Below are 17,024 nucleotides of genomic sequence, written 5' to 3' on the forward strand. Positions count from 1 at the left end.
TGTGTGCTGAAAATTTGTGTTACTAATTCAAATTTGAATTTGAATCTTGGAGCCTAAAACCGTGAGCATGTGCCATTCAAAACTACAAGCTTGAAATGCATGTTCCATTTATCTTGAATTTGAATTTTATTTGGCTTGTCATTTGGCAATTATTTTGAATCCGGTTTTGGTGTTTCCCTCAAGTGACCGAGACTTATTTGAGACATAGAAACTTTATAGTAAAAGGCAACTCCTAAAGATTAAAAAAAATATAGAAGAAAGATCAAAAGAAATTCAAAACAAAATTGATTAAAAAAAAAGCTGCTAAACCTAATTTGAAAAACAAAAGCCAATTAAGGAGTTTGAATTCTCAATTGTTTTCTTCTCTGTTTATACTTGTGCTTGAATCATAAAAATTTTCAGTTCTTATATCTTTGAGTGTTTTGGTTTTGAGCATCCCATCTAGAACTCATCTTAGGTCAATTCCTTCTTGTTCTAGTCAACTACTTATTTGTGTCACCTAAATTGTCATTTCTTACTCTACTCCTATGTTCCTTATTTCTTCAACTATCTTTGCTGTTCTTATCATTGTTTATTCATCAAGTGTGGCCTAAGTTTGACCTAGCCTATCTTCCTAGAAGCTAGTTCTACAAGGGTCATCAAAAGAAGCCTAAGAAAAGGAAGAGAAAAGGACATAGGTGGCTCTCGGATTTGACTACTTCAACACATACACCATAAACATTCTTGGCTGGAAAAATTGTGATTGCTGGACTGGAATTGCCGTGAAGATTGAAGGAGAAATCAATTTGAATTGTACTTGAATTTAAAAAAAAATATACATAAGCATTAGTGACGGATTTTAGAGACCAATTTTTCCTTACTAATTTGAAAATTTTGTTGCAAAATTGGTCACTAATCCATCACTAATTCTTGGTGGCTGTTTTTCTAATTTTTCTTAAAGCCACTTGTTCTTTGTATTTCACTTTGTTCATATCTTGTATTTGGCCTTTGTAGGAGTGTCTTGGGGGTGTCTTTGGTACACAACCATCTCTCCTTAGGAATAGAATTTTCGTTAGTACTTGGTGGGAGTGGTCCTTGATTGATCTTTGGTATCTCTCAAGCTCTCACCCTAGGACACGTTTAGATAGCTTATTTTTCTTGCTTATCTTTTGTTTTAATTGCTTTCCTACGACTAGTATGCCATAGCTCATAAAACATCAAAAAAATAATTTTCATTGAAAAGAATTTGGTAGAGATTAACTACAAAGGGGATTAGTAATTTTTACTTGAAGAGGCTTGGTTTTTAAGTGGCTCCTAGTAGCTCACCTCCCTCCAAAGTTCAATTTGTATACATAATCCTCCTAGTACTTAGTCTTAACCTTGCATAAAAATAATTGATTTTCAAAGTTCATTCATCAAAAATAATCTTTCACCTATAATGGAAGAATTTTCTACTCCTCATAGTGATACTAATTCAAGTGATAACAAAGATTTTGCTACATTATCACGTGAATTAAGATCACTAAAACTATGGAAAGAGCAAGAATCACAACAAAGACTTAGAGAAAAATTTGAAAGAGAAGCTCAAATTGCTCTTATGGAGGAGGAGATTCGTCTATTAAAGGAGAAAAAGAAACATCATGGTCAACATAGTTCTTGGGTTCATAGTTCCACCATAGGAGAGTCAATACATGATAGCCTAGCCTTAGGGGATCATTATCAACAACCTCCTAGAAGAGTCCATAGGCAACCCAAGACAAGGGAATCTAGGGTAGATCTCCCTTATTTTCATGGAAAAGATGATGTGGAGGGGTACCTAGATTGGGAAATGAAGGTAGAACAAATCTTCACTTGCCACCAAGTGAGTGAAGAATGAAAAGTGTCTTTAGCCACTCTAAGCTTCCAAGGTCATGCCATGTATTGGTGGACCTCACTTGTGAGAGATAAGCGTCTCCATAATGAACCTCCAATTCAATATTGGAATGAGTTAAGGAGTACCTTGAGGAGGAGGCATATTCCCTCTTACTACACTAGGGAGCTTATCAACAAGCTCCAAAGACTCCATCAAAAAAATATGACTGTGAAAGAATATAGACAAACGATGGAGTTATACATAATGATGGCTGGCATTAGAGAAGAGGAAAATATTACCATTGCTAGATTTTTGAGTGGGTTATCTTTTGACATAAGAGATAAGGTTGAGCTTCTCCCTTATAGGGATTTGGATGATTTGGTTCAACTTTGTATTAAGGTTTAACAACAAAATTTGAGAAAAGGTTTTAAAGCAAGCTCATACTCATCTTCTTTTTCTAAGGATAACTACAAGAGGGAGGGCAAGAAAAATGATTTTGAAAAAAAAGACTACTTTTCCCTCCAAAAATCTAGACAAAGGTAAAGAAAAAGATAAAAAAATAAACACTTCACACACTAGCACAAAGTCTAGTGATATAAAGTGCTTTAAGTGTCTTGGGAGAGGTCACATTGCTTCTCAATGCCCTAATAAGAAAGTGATGATTTTAAGGGGCCAAGACATTTATAGTAGCCATGATGAAGCTACTACTTCTTCATCTTCAAGTGAGGATGAAGAAGAAGCAAGTGAAGGAGAGTCATGTGAGGTCACTTATCCTTACAATGGGGAACTTCTTATGATGAGAAGGGTCCTCAATAACCAACCTAGTGATACACAATCCCAAAGAGAGAACATTTTTCATACAAGATGCAATATTTCCAATAAAGCTTGTTCTCTCATAGTGGATAGTGGATCTTGGTGCAATTGTTGTAGCACTAGGATGGTTGAAAAGTTGGGCTTGACTACCACACCCCACCCAAAACCCTATCAACTTCATTGGCTTAATGATGATGGGGATATGGTGGTCAACCAACAAGTGGAAGTAGAGTTTTCTATTGGGAACTATAATGATAAAGTTAAATGTGATGTAGTTCCCATGGAAGCTTGTCATATTTTACTAGGTAGGCCATGGCAATTTGATAAACAAATTCATCATGATGGCCTAACTAATAAAATAACTTTCACTCACAAGGGTAAGAAATTTGTGCTTTATCCTCTATCCCCTTCCCAAGTGATGGAAGATCAAGTACAAATGAAGGCCAAACGTGAGCAAGAAAAAGAAAAATACAAAACAGTTGAAAAAAAAAAAAACTAAAAATTAGGGAAAAAGAGGATTCTAGAGAGACTAGTGTTCCCTCTCTAGAGATAGTTCAAGGAGAGACTTTTGATTCAACACCTTTACATAAAACCTCTCTCTTTCTTGAACCATCTTCTTATATCCTCATGTGTAGAGGAACACTAACTTGCACTGCCACATCTTCTTTGGAAACTTCTCTACCTCTTGTGGTGAAAAATCTTTTAAAAGAATTTGATGATATATTTCCCAAGGAAGGCCCCATTGGACTTCCTCCTTTTAGGTGAATAGAACATTAAATAGATCTTGTGCCTGGGGCTAGTCTTCCAAATAGACCAGCCTATAGGACTAATCCACAAGAAACCAAAGAGATAGAGAAGCAAGTACAAGAGTTGTTGGAGAAGGGTTGGATTCAAAAGAGTCTAAGCCCTTGTGCTGTACCAGTCATCTTGGTGCCAAAAAAAGATGGAAAATGGAGGATGTGTTGTGACTGTAGAGCCAACAACAACATCACCATAAAATATAGGCACCCAATTCCTAGGCTTGATGACATGCTTGATGAATTGCATGGGTCATCCATATTTTCCAAGGTAGATCTTAAGAGTGGATATCACCAAATTAGAATCAAGGAAGGTGATGAGTGGAAAACCGCTTTTAAGACTAAGTTTGGACTATATGAATGGTTAGTAATGCCTTTTGGGCTTACTAATGCACCTATCACATTCATGAGGTTGATGAATCATGCCCTTAGGGATTGCATTGGTAGATTTGTAGTTGTTTATTTTGATGATATTTTAATCTATAGCAAAAGTCTTAGTGATCATGTGCATCACCTAAGGCAAGTCTTTCTTGTCCTTAGAGACAATCACTTGTTTGCCAATGTAGACAAGTGCACTTTTTGTGTGGATAATGTTATTTTCTTAGGATTTGTGGTCAGCAAAAATGGGGTTCATGTGGACCCCGAGAAAATCAAAGCCATCCAAGAATGGCCTATTCCTACTAATGTTAGTGCAGTTAGGAGCTTCCATGGTTTGGCAAGCTTTTATAGACGTTTTGTTCCTAACTTCTCTACATTAGCTTCACCTCTCAACGAGTTGGTGAAGAAGGACGTGGCTTTTGAATGGAAGGAAAAACATAACTTAGCTTTCCAAGAACTTAAGCTTAAACTTACTCAAGCACCTGTTCTAGCTTTGCCTGATTTGTCAAAAACTTTTGTGCTAGAATGTGATGCTTCAGGTCTTGGCATAGGGGCTGTGTTGTTACAAGGTGGTCACCCCATAGCTTATTTCAGTGAAAAACTTCATGGGGCTGCCTTGAACTACCCTACCTATGACAAGGAGTTATATGCTTTAGTTCGTGCCCTTCAAACTTGGGAACATTAGCTTGTGACCAAGGAATTTGTTACCCATAGTGATCATGAATCACTTAAATATTTGAAGGTCAACATAAATTAAATAAAAGGCATGCAAAATGGGTTGAGTACCTAGAGCAATTTCCTTATGTCATCAAATATAAAAAAGGCTCTACCAATGTAGTAGCTGATGCTTTGTCAAGAAGACATGTTTTATTGAATACCCTAGGTTCTCAAATATTAGGGTTTGATGACATCAAGGAGTTGTATGAGAAAGACCTTGATTTTGCTAACTTTTATTCTTTATGTATTCAAAAACCTTATCAAGGGTACTATATTTCTGAGGGGTATCGTTTTAAAGAAAACAAACTTTGTATACCCCAAGGATCTATTAGGAAACTCTTGGTTAAGGAGAGCCATGAGGGTGGGCTCATGGGGCATTTTGGAATTGAGAAAACTCTTTCCCTTTTGAAAGAGAAATTCTTTTGGCCTCATATTAAGCGAGATGTTCAAAGATTTTGTAGTAGTTGCATTGCTTGTTTACAAGCAAAATCTACCACTAAACCTCATGGACTATACACCCCCTTGCCCATATCCTCTTCTCCTTGGGTCGACATTTCCATGGATTTTATCCTTGGATTGCCTAGAACCCAAAGAGGCAAGGATTCCATCTTTGTGGTTGTGGACCGTTTTAGCAAAATGGCACACTTTATTCCATGCCACAAAGTGGATGATGCAAGTCACATTGCTACATTATTTTTTCAAGAAATTGTGAGACTCCATGGGTTACCTAAGACTATAGTCTCAGATAGAGATGTTAAGTTCCTAAGCCACTTTTGGAAAACTCTTTGGGCGAGGTTAGGAACTAAACTTCTATTTTCTACCACATGTCATCCCCAAACTGATGGGCAAACTGAGGTAGTAAATAGGTCTCTAGGGACTATGTTGAGGGCAATCCTCAAGTGCAATAAAAAGTCATGGGATGACTATCTCCCTCATGTGGAGTTTGCCTATAATAGAGTGGTTCACAAGACCACTAACATGTCTCCTTTTGAGATTGTTTATGGCTTTAATCCTCTTACTCCATTAGATTTATTACCCCTACCAGATGTTGCTTCCTTTATTCATAAAGAAGGGACATCTAGGGCTGAGTTTGTCAAGAAATTACATGAGAGGGTTAGAGATCATATTCAATCCCAAACAAAAAAATATCAAAAATATAATAATAAGGGTAGGAAAGAAGTTATCTTCAAGGAAGGTGACTGGGTTTGGCTACACCTTAGGAATGATAGGTTTCCTTCCCAAAGAAAGTCAAAACTTAGTCCTAGAGGGGATGGCCCTTTTCAAATCCTTAAGAAAATTAATAATAATGCCTATGTCCTAGATCTCCCTTCTGAGTATGGTGTTAGTTCTAGCTTCAATGTTTCTGATCTCTCTTTGTTTACAGGACTAGCTACCGAAGAGGAGGAAGCTTTGGATTTGAGGACAAATCCTCTTCAAGAGGGAGGGGATGATGGAGGAGGCCCATGGGCTAAGGGCCCAACTACTAGGGCTATGGAAAGGAGAATTCATCATGAAGAGTGGGCCCAAGCCCAAGAGAAGCCCATTACTCTGTTTTGTTGGGCTTTGACTCAAGCCCAAGTAGTATAGGGTAGTATAGGATTTGGGCCTTAGTGCCTTGTATTTTCCTTGGGCCTTGTATTTCCGGCCTTGTAGTTTAGGATTTTCATTTAGAGGTCATTTACATTTAGGGTTATTTAGGTTGCATGTGAAGTTGCATTAGAATGTAATTAGATTCACATTTGGAGTACATTTCGGCCATGTGCAACACATGCACATGGTGTGATCCGAAATGCAAGCCAAATGGAAGCCTAATGACATTCCAAATGAACTTGCACATGGGTGATCCGGTTTAAGCTCCAAAATTTGAATTTTTGAATTCAAACTTTGGGCGCCTAAAGTTAAGTGAACCATACCATGGTTCCACTTAACCTTAGGCTAACCCATGGTTACCTAGACCTAATTTCTCCCTATAAAACACTATAGCCGAGCTTTGTACCTCACTTTTGGATTAATTGAATGAGATTTCTTCACTTGAAATCTCTCCCTCCGAAAGTCACCTTGGTCACCTTCTCTACCCTCCTTGAGTGCTTCTCTTTGTAGAGCTAGGTCACCCTTCTTCCTTGGAACTTAGCTAGAAGCAAGCTTCGGCCACCTTGAGTCTCCTTGGAGCTCCAATCCTTGACGCCTCTTCCAAGGATCCGTGGAGACTTGAAGTTCCTCCTATGTGCATCCAAGTGGAAGCATATCAACTTGTTTAACCTTTTTACCTAGTCTGGCCATCGACTTTAATACCAGCTGTTAGGAATATGAAGAGGTAATCATATGAAGAACTCCTACAATTGGCCATGAGAAAACCAAATAAATATTGTTGGAGAAAAAGATACACACTAGAAGGGGGTTGAATAGTGTATATCAAAAACTCATTTTTTTGTAGTGAAGTAGTAAAAGCTATAACAGACTAAACACTAGAAATCAATAGATGAAGTAACACAAATGTTTTATACTAGTTCGTCTTAAATAAAGAGACTATGTTAAGTTCTCAATCCAACTAGATTAAGTTCCACTATCTTGTACAAGATACAAGTATTCTTTCCCAAGCTACTTCTGGCTCAAACACTAAGTATTCTTTCAAAAAGCCTCTCCAAGCTCAAATCCAAGTATTCTTTCAACAAGTCTCTCTAGGCTCAATCCCAAGTATTCTTTCTACAAGCCTCTCCAGGCTCAACACTAAGTATTCTTTTACACAAGCCTCTCCAGGCTTAACCCCAAGTATTCTTTCTACAAGCCTCTTCAGGCTCAACACTAAGTATTATTTTGCATAACCCTCTTTAGGCTCAACCCTTACAAATAAATTTTACAAGAGTTATAAGGATAACTTCGTCTCTTCTAGATGTGATGCTATGAAAATACAACACAAATGAACTACAAAGAACTATATATGAGATTTACAATGAAAATTTTCTTTGTAGTGCCTTAACTTTATTCTTAAAGCTTTTGATCAGTTTGAACTGCTAAGTGAATCTTGAATTTTTATGTACAACACCTTTTTTTTGTATGTGTTCTAATGTTCTCTCTATGTAGTATGAAATCTTGATCCTTATATAGTAGCTTCAGAGAAGATGACTATTGTAGCAATGTTGGATTTAAACGTTCAGATTTCTTCACAAGTTGCTTCGTTTGTCTTCCTTGTTGATCCTAAGTATTACTGTTGACACATTTGATGCAAGCATTAAATGCTTATCAGGATGTGTGTACTTCTTATCTGATCCAAACAACTACTTATCATCATTTTCCTTCATTTTGATTTAACAAATATACTTGACCTCACATCTTATCCTAAAACCTAAAACCTTAAAGTCTCAAGTTTATGAGTCTTAATTCACTTATATATTACTCAACATCTTTATCTAATGTGAGAGTTCTCATTCACACATGAACACCAACCCGCTGGAATTGACATACCTTACTTCATCATAACTTTGTGTGATGCAGATTGGGCTTCCAATATTGATGACAGACGATCTACCTCTATTTCTGCCATATATCTAAGTCCTAACTTGATCTCTTGGTGGTCAAGAAAACAAGTTATTGCTAGGTCCAACACATAAGCTGAATATAGGAGCATCACCCAAACCTCTCTTGAACCCATATGGATTCTAGCTTTGTTACAGGAACTTCAGGTTCCTTTTTCTACACCTTAGTTGCTTTATGCTAACCAAAGTGTAGTGGCCATTGCTCACAATCCAATTTTTCATAGTTGCACAAATCATATGGAAATTGATGTACTTTTTGTTCGTGAGAAAGTTTTATCCAACCAACTCTTCATTTATCACATTCCAAATTTGGATCAATGGCAAACTTGCTAACCAAGCCTCTTTCTTCTGCTAGATTTCAACTTCTTAGAGCAAACTTAATGTGACCAGTTTTTCTAATAAACCTCTTCCTTGAGTTTGAGTGTGGGTGTTAGTGTGTAAATATTGTTTTTATCTGCTTTTGTCTTTTCTGTTATGCATTTATCTTTTATTTCTGTTATAAAAATAGAATATACCTGTAGGTGTATTGTATGCCACCTGTCCCTTTTTTGATTTAGTAAATCTATCTTACAATTGTACCAAAATGGGTAACTTCTATTAAATGCTCCCTTATTGATAACAATGAGATGAAAAATATCATTACTATTTTAACTTTTCTAACAGTAATAGCCAATATGCACAAAATAAATTATATTTAATTTAAAAAGTTGTAAATTAAAATAATTAATATAATAATGGTCACGTAATTAAATTGCTTTAAACCAATTATTTTCTCATTATCAAGAAGTATTCATTGTCAAACATGGGGACAATTTAAAAAAATTTAAGAAACTTAAAATATTAATCATTAAATCAAAGGTTAGATAAATATTTTTAATTTCAAATTTAAATTCAAGAAAAATTCATAATTAAATTTAACATTTTGAAATGTCACAAAAACTTCAACAATCTCTCATATATTTCAAAAGGTCAGAAGGAAATTTTAGACCCTCATATAAGATGTAATGCATCAAACTGGCTATAACAAATTATTGAACTAAACCTAGATTGATAAAACATAACATAATGTAGTGAGCATATTGAACCAAAACAGTTGGTGTGTGTTATCAATTAACCAATCACAATACACTCCCATAACCTTTGTCATTATCGTTACGTTATGCTATTGAACTTTCTTCATGAGATCTCCAATCACAAAAAGTTGGGTTATTACTATTGTTTATCAATAGCACACTCACATACTACATTTCTATAACAATCTTCTAAGATATTGGGTGGTCAAAACACCTTAACTAGAGTTATATATATATATATATATATATATATATATATATATATATATATATATATATATATATATGCGATCAAGTTAATATTAATTTTATTAGAAAACTAAGACATTATCTTCAACTTCTATGTTGACCTCAAGAGTTAATTATGTCATTTACTATTTTAAATAAATACAAAATTATAACATTTCAACCTAAATTTGATAGTCTGACCTTCACTCACTAATTTGATCATAAATTGGGTTTTATACCTCATTTTTAGGTGATTTTAATGGCATTTAAAAGCTAACATCCATCGTTATAACTTTCATGAAGACCACAAAAGCCAATTCGGCCATCTACTTGCTTAAGCTAGTCAATATTTCGCTTAAGTGAGATTAGCTCACTCAAATCGAGCGTTGAGCGAGATCAACTCGCTTGGAAGCGAGCACTACTCAAAACTCTCTATTAGGCCTTGCTTGAGCGAGCCTGAATTTGCTTGAAGTGAGATAAATTTGCTTAGAGTAAGACTATGGTCGCTTGAAGCGGGATACAACAGTCCCATATGCGAAATTATATTGTTTACGAGTTTCTAACCTTCCCTACACCTTTCCCTAATATCTCCAACCCAAATTCAATCAGTAAGAACTCTCCATAGGTTACGTTAAACTTCTAAAAGACACAATTTACACCTAGATACATACTCACACCATCTTCTTTTACAACCACTATTGCATTCTCTTAGGGTTTCCCATAGGAATCCATAAGAGTACTAAAATAAACAATTACAAGTCAAACCTAAACTGAAAATTGAGATAATTAATTATTATATTAATGCGCTCTTATTCTTAGTGTTTTTAAAATGGGTAAGTTTAAATTTCCTTTTTTTAATAAAGAATTATAAGTTATTTTTATTAAATTAATTCTATAAGAATAAAATGATAGTTTTAGTGTGACTCTAACCTAAACTGAAAATCGAGATAATTGATTAAGAAAAATATGTGTTAAGTTACTTGTGTAAACATAACCTTTAATGATAATTACGTAATCAAGTTCTTTTTTGTCTTCTATTCATGAAGAGAATTTTTTCATTCATAATAGTTGCATTTAATATCCTAAAACAATAGTTACATTTAATTTGAACAAAATTAATTCTCGTACAGAATATTTCTTATCCCTAAAAAAATAAGAAAAACATATGTGCAAGTAAATTCTATCATTTATTTATTTATTTTTTGTCTCAACTACCCCTTCTAGGGAATTGGTTAATGCAATTCAATCATTTGGATTGAATTTACACGTACGCAAAGGAGTGCTGAGTTCAAACGTAACTTACTTATACCTCACAACATCATAAGGTCAAACTGCATGTTCATATCATGCACATTGTTATTTGATGCAATATTTTATAGTTCTTGTAGATATTATACATTATCCCTATATATAGACACCACTACACTGTAATCTTTGAACCAACTTTCAGAATTTCACGTAATCTCGCGTAGTGGTGCATGTTGGATGCCGACTCGAATATTCCTAACTTTAAAAACTTCCGTACCACAGCACCATCCACTTTTTAAACAATTAGGGAAAAAAAAAGAAGATATTTCTTGGCTCTTAATTTTTAAGAGTCTTATTAATATATCTATATATATATGAAATAGATTAATAATTTTACATTATTAAATATCTCTATATTGTGTCAAGTGTAAGTTTAGGGTTATTTAAGTCTTTTTTTAGTAACATTTGTTCTGCAATTTCTTTTTACCTTTCTTTTAAACTTAGAAAACAAAAATTTGTTTAGAATCTTAACTGGAATCATAATTAAAAGAGATTAAATTAGATATAAAAATAATTTAAAGTAGATAATCCTTACTGACATTTGTTATTATCCATTTTCTAATATATATATATATATATATATAATATTTATTATATACAAATATACAAATAAATAGTATGTTTGAATATATAAATCATATTTAAAATTTATATAGATAGACACTTTTAAATATATAAATTATATTTTAAATTTATGATAAATAATTTATATTATATCACAATATTATTTTATTTATTAATAATTTATTTTAAAATATTAAAATTTAGTTCATAAATAATTAGGATAAATAAAATTAAATTAGATAAAAAATTAAAAGAATTCGTAAAAATCTTATTATTGAAGAAAGTCCTTAATAATGTTCTGAAGGTTCGTGTTCTAAATGTGAGTTGATTAAAATTTATAATAATTTTACTTATATATATATATATTATGTTTGAATATATAAATTATATTTAAAATTAGTATATAGAAATATTTAATTTATTTATTGAAAATTTATTTTAAATTCTTAATACTTTATTTTATAAATATTTATGGTAAATAAAAAGTGAATTAGATAAGGAGTTAAAAAATCTATACAAACCCTCTCATTTAAGAAAAAATACTAAAAATACTATCGCACAAGATAAAAGTTTATATTTAATATATATTGATTAATATATATATATATATATATATATATATATATATATATATAATATGCATTATAAGACATTTCTATATTATGTCAAGTGTAAATTTAGGATTACTAAAGTCTTTTTTTTAATAGCACTTGCTCTTCAATTATTTTAACCTATTTTTGTTTAAAAAATAAAATTTCTTTAGAATCTTAACTGAAATCATAATAGAATAGAATAAATTTGATATACAAATTATTTAAATTAGATAATCCTAATTGAAATTTGTTATTATTTATTTTTTATTTTCTATTTATTTATCTAGTCATGTGACTTTTTTCCTCTGTTTTTATTTTTCATCTTTTGATTTTTGACTTTATGGCTTGCACAAACAAGTGAGAGTCCTATTTCATGATTCTATCACACCACCTTTCAAAGTATAATATCACTCAAATTTGACCTTTCATTGATTAGAACTCTTCATAGGTAGCCCTTTCAAAGATGTCTAACCATCTCAGATTTGACCCTTTATTGGTTAGAGCCCTCCATGGATAATCCTTTCTAAGATGTCCGTTCACTAGCATGATTTTTTGGGAAGTTTTCTTAAAGGTTATCCATCCCTAAATTACTCCAATTCAAGAACATTTAACTATAATTCTTATGTTATGAATCGATCCAACACAAGCATTCGATCAATCTAGAACAAGCATTTGATCGATACAACACAAGCATTTATTCGATTTAGTATCAGCATTCGATTAATCCAAAGCATTTGGTTGATCCAACACAAACATTAAGTCGACCCAACACAAGCATTCGATCGATCTAGCACAAGTATTCAATTGATCCAATACAAACATTTAGTCGATTAAACACAAACATTCAGTCAATCTAGCATAAGCATTCAATCAATCCAACACAAGCATTTAGTTGATCCAACACAAGCATTCGGTCGATCCAGCCCCAACACTCAATCAATCTAGCACAAACATTCAATCAATTTAGTACCAATATTTAGTTGATCCAACACACGTATATTCGGTCGATCAACCACCAATATTCAATCGATCCAACACAAGCATTTAGTCGATCCAACAAAACTAGCAATCGATTGATTTAGTATAAGCATTTAGTCATTTTAGCACCAACATTTAGTCGATCCTACACCAACAATAGATCGATCTTGCCCTAACATTTATTTGATCCAGCATAAGCATTCAATCATTCTAGCGCCAACATCTAGGCACAAAATTTCCTTAACGTCATCATTATAGTCTTTGTGCCAATCTAGTGTGATGGTGAATGATTGGAGAAGTGATAGAAGTTCATCTTGGATCTTCACCGAACACAAGGATCTATCTTCTTGAGCTTGGAGCCGATTGAAATGAAGGAAGGAATGAACTGGATTCAATGGAGAGAAGCTCTAAGCTATGGATGGAAGCATCCAAGCAAAAGAAGCAAGGGATTGCTCACTTAAAGTGTAGGAAAGGTAAGTTTTCCCAAGATTGGGTGAAGCAATTCAGTGACCTTTGAGAGAGAATAAGGCTGAACAATTTTTCAGAAATTCTCTTATCATTCAAAAGTAACAATACAAATCAAGAAGGAGACATATATAGGTGCGAAAATGACTAAGGATGGCGCCAATCCGTGGCAAGCAAATTGGTGCCAAGTTTGAATTTGAAATTCAAACTTTGGCTAGCCATGTGCGTAATCCGATTCACACTACATCTACATGTGATTTAAAGGTAATTTGGGTTGAATTTGTGACTCACATGGCCGGCCATCACCATGATAATCCATGTGACTCAAATTCAAACCAAATGACTCCTAAATGACATGTAAATGAAACCTATTGCACCCATTAATGAATTCCTTGTGTAATCCTAATCTAATGGCCTAAATACAATGGCCAATCAAATACAATGCAAAGGAAATATTACAAGAACGAAAATGAGCCCAATATTGGGTATCAAAAGCCCAAAGGCCCATGAAGCCCAAACTAGGCCCACTAAGCCTAAAGCCCAAAATCCTAAACTAGGGTCCATAATACAAGACCAAAACAAATTGACTTCCTACACTAGTAACATGCAATAAAGAGGTGGTCAATCATGTATAGCCCAAGTGAAGAGTACCCTAGGCCCACCAAGCCCATTAGGCTCACTAAGCTCTGAAGCAGTCAAATCTTCCAGTAGTCTTCTAGCCATAGCTCTATTGACCCTTGGTCCATGCTCTTCCATCATCCCCTCCCTCTTGAGAATGATTCATCCTCGAATCTAAAGACTCATCCTCATCATCACTAGCACCTACAAAAGGTTTTAAATCACTCACATTAAAAGTAGGGCTAACACCATAGTCAGAGGGTAAATCAAGCCTATAAGCGTTATGATTGATACGCTATAAGACTTGAAAGGATCCATCTCCTCGGGGACTAAGTTTTGAGTTCCTTTGTTGTGGAAAACGTTCTTTTCTAAGGTAAAGCCAAACCCAATCACCTTCCTCGAAGATCATGGTTCTTTTTCCTTTATTATTGGATTGAGCATATTTCTCATTTTGCATTTGTATATGATTTTTAATCCTTTCATGTAATTTTCGAACAAAATTAGCCCTTGAAGTACCTTCCTTATGTATAAAATGATTACCATTAGGAAGAGGTATCAAGTCTAATGGAGTCAAAGGATTAAATCCATACACAGCCTCAAAAGGAGAAATATTGGTAGTCTTGTGGACTACCCTATTATAGGCAAACTCTATGTGGGGTAAATACTCATCCCAAGATTTGTGATTACCCTTCAAGACTGCTCTAAGAATAGTAGATAGAGACCTATTAACTACCTTAGTTTGACCATCAGTTTGAGGATGGCAAGTAGTAGAAAAGAGGAGTTTAATTCCTAGTCTTGACCATAAGACACGCCAAAAATGACTTAGGAACTTGGTATCTCTATCAGATACTATGGACTTAGGAAGCCCATGAAGTTTAACCACATCTCTAAAGAAAAGTTTTGCAATGTTGCTTGCATCAACTACTTTGTGGCATGGAATGAAATGGTCCATTTTACTAAAGCGGTCCACTACCACAAAAATAGAATCCATACCCCTTTGGGTCCTAGGTAAACCTAGCACAAAATCCATGCTAATATCCACCCAAGGGGTTGAAGCAACAAGAAAAGGTGTATATGTACCATGAGGCATAACTTTAGACTTGGCTTGTAAACAAGTCAAACATCTAAGGCAATGCCTTTGGACATCCTTTCGCATATGGGGCTAAGAAAATTTTTCTTTAAGCAAACTAAGGGTTTTATCAACTCCAAAGTGCCCCATAAGCCCACCTTCATGGCATTCTTGTATCAATAGTTTCCTTATGGAACCTTGGGGTATGCACAACTTCCCTTCTTTATACAAATACACCTCAGCCATATAGAAACCATTGAAGGCTTTTTGTTGGCATTTTTCATAAATATCATCAAATTCAAGATCTTTCTCATACAATTCCCTAATATTATTAAATCCAAGGATTTGAGTTCCTAAAGACATAAGCAAAGTATGTCTTCGAGACAAAGCATCAGCTACAACATTAGCTTTGCCCTTCTTGAATTTAATAATATATGAAAATTGTTCAAGGAATTCTAGCCATTTGGCATGCCTCTTATTTAATTTACCTTGACCTCTTAAATACTTGAGTGACTCATGGTCACTATGGATTACAAACTCTTTGGACACTAAGTAGTGTTCCCTAGTTTGCAAAGCCCTAACCAATGCATACAACTCTTTGTCATAGGTTGGGTAATTGAGGGAGGCACCTTTTAGTTTTTCACTGACATATGCAATGGAGTGTCCTCCATGCAATTACAGAGCTCCTATACGAATTCCAGATGCATCACATTCTAGTTCAAAAGTATTTTCAAAATTTGGAAGAGCTAGTATGGGTGCATTTGTGAGTTGATCCTTTAAGAGTCGAAATGCATGATCATGCTTATTGGTCCACTCAAAAGGTACATCTTTTTTTACAAGTTCATTCAAGGGTGACGCAATAGTAGAGAAGTTAGGCACAAATCTTCTATAAAAACTTGCAAGCCCATGAAAACTCCTAACTTCACTAATATTACTTGGTTTTGGCCATTCTTGAATAGCCTTGGTTTTCTCGGGATCCACTCGAACCCCTTTTTTACTAACAATGAATCCTAGGAAAACCACATGGTCCACACAAAAAGTACATTTTTCAACATTTGCAAACAAGTGGTTTTGCCTAAGAATCATCAAAACTTCTCTAAGATGTCCTACATGATCATCTTGAGACCTACTATAGATTAAGATATCATCAAAATAAACTACCACAAATTTTCCTATACACTCTCTCAAGACATGATTCATAAGCCTCATAAATGTACTTGGTGTATTGGTTAAGCCAAAAGGAATAACAAGCCAGTCATATAATCCAAATTTAGTCTTAAAGCAGTGTTCCACTCATCACCCTCTTTGATCCTTATTTGGTGATATCCACTTTTAAGATCTGTGACACCCTCTACCCCATTATTAATATACAACAAATGTAACAATAAAATTTTTCTTTTCTTCTTTTTGGGTAAATAAAATCTTTCATAGTTGACACATATTTCAAATATCACAAAGTAGAAGATTCACATTCGTAACTCATAAATCATAACTCCAGTGTAGAAATTATAAAAGAAAAGAAGTTAAGATTTTCAATACAATTTAGTGAAAAACAAGAAATCATATATATACAAATAATAATAAAGGAAATATAAATTAACTCCAGTAAAGGTGGCAGTGCCTCCTGGTTAGGGATTAATTTATACTCCCAAATCATGTAATAAAAATATAACAAAGATGTACATTTTGGTCTTTTATCAAGAACGTTTAAATTACAATTCTTAACATACATTTTCCTTGAATTATAAACTTTATCTACGTTGTCTCTTCGTTAGAAATTACAAAAGAAGAGAAACTAAAGTTATTAAAATAATAACATATTAAACTAAGCTAACTATGCCCCGATGTCACATCCTATCAGAGCATGCCCAACTGAAGCCTTAAGCCTCATCAACCACATCCTCATGATGTTGATCGCCTGCAACATAATTTAAACATATACAAAAACAACAAGGGAGTGAGAAACATCTCACTCAGTTTCAGGTGCAGAAATAAAAGTTAGATAACACCCACACACACACACAACAAATACACATACATCATTAATATCACATATACA

Source organism: Cajanus cajan, chromosome 2 (genome assembly GCF_000230855.2).
Source record: "Cajanus cajan strain Asha chromosome 2, NIPB_CcT2T_4, whole genome shotgun sequence".
In the NCBI taxonomy this organism is placed as follows: domain Eukaryota; kingdom Viridiplantae; phylum Streptophyta; class Magnoliopsida; order Fabales; family Fabaceae; genus Cajanus; species Cajanus cajan.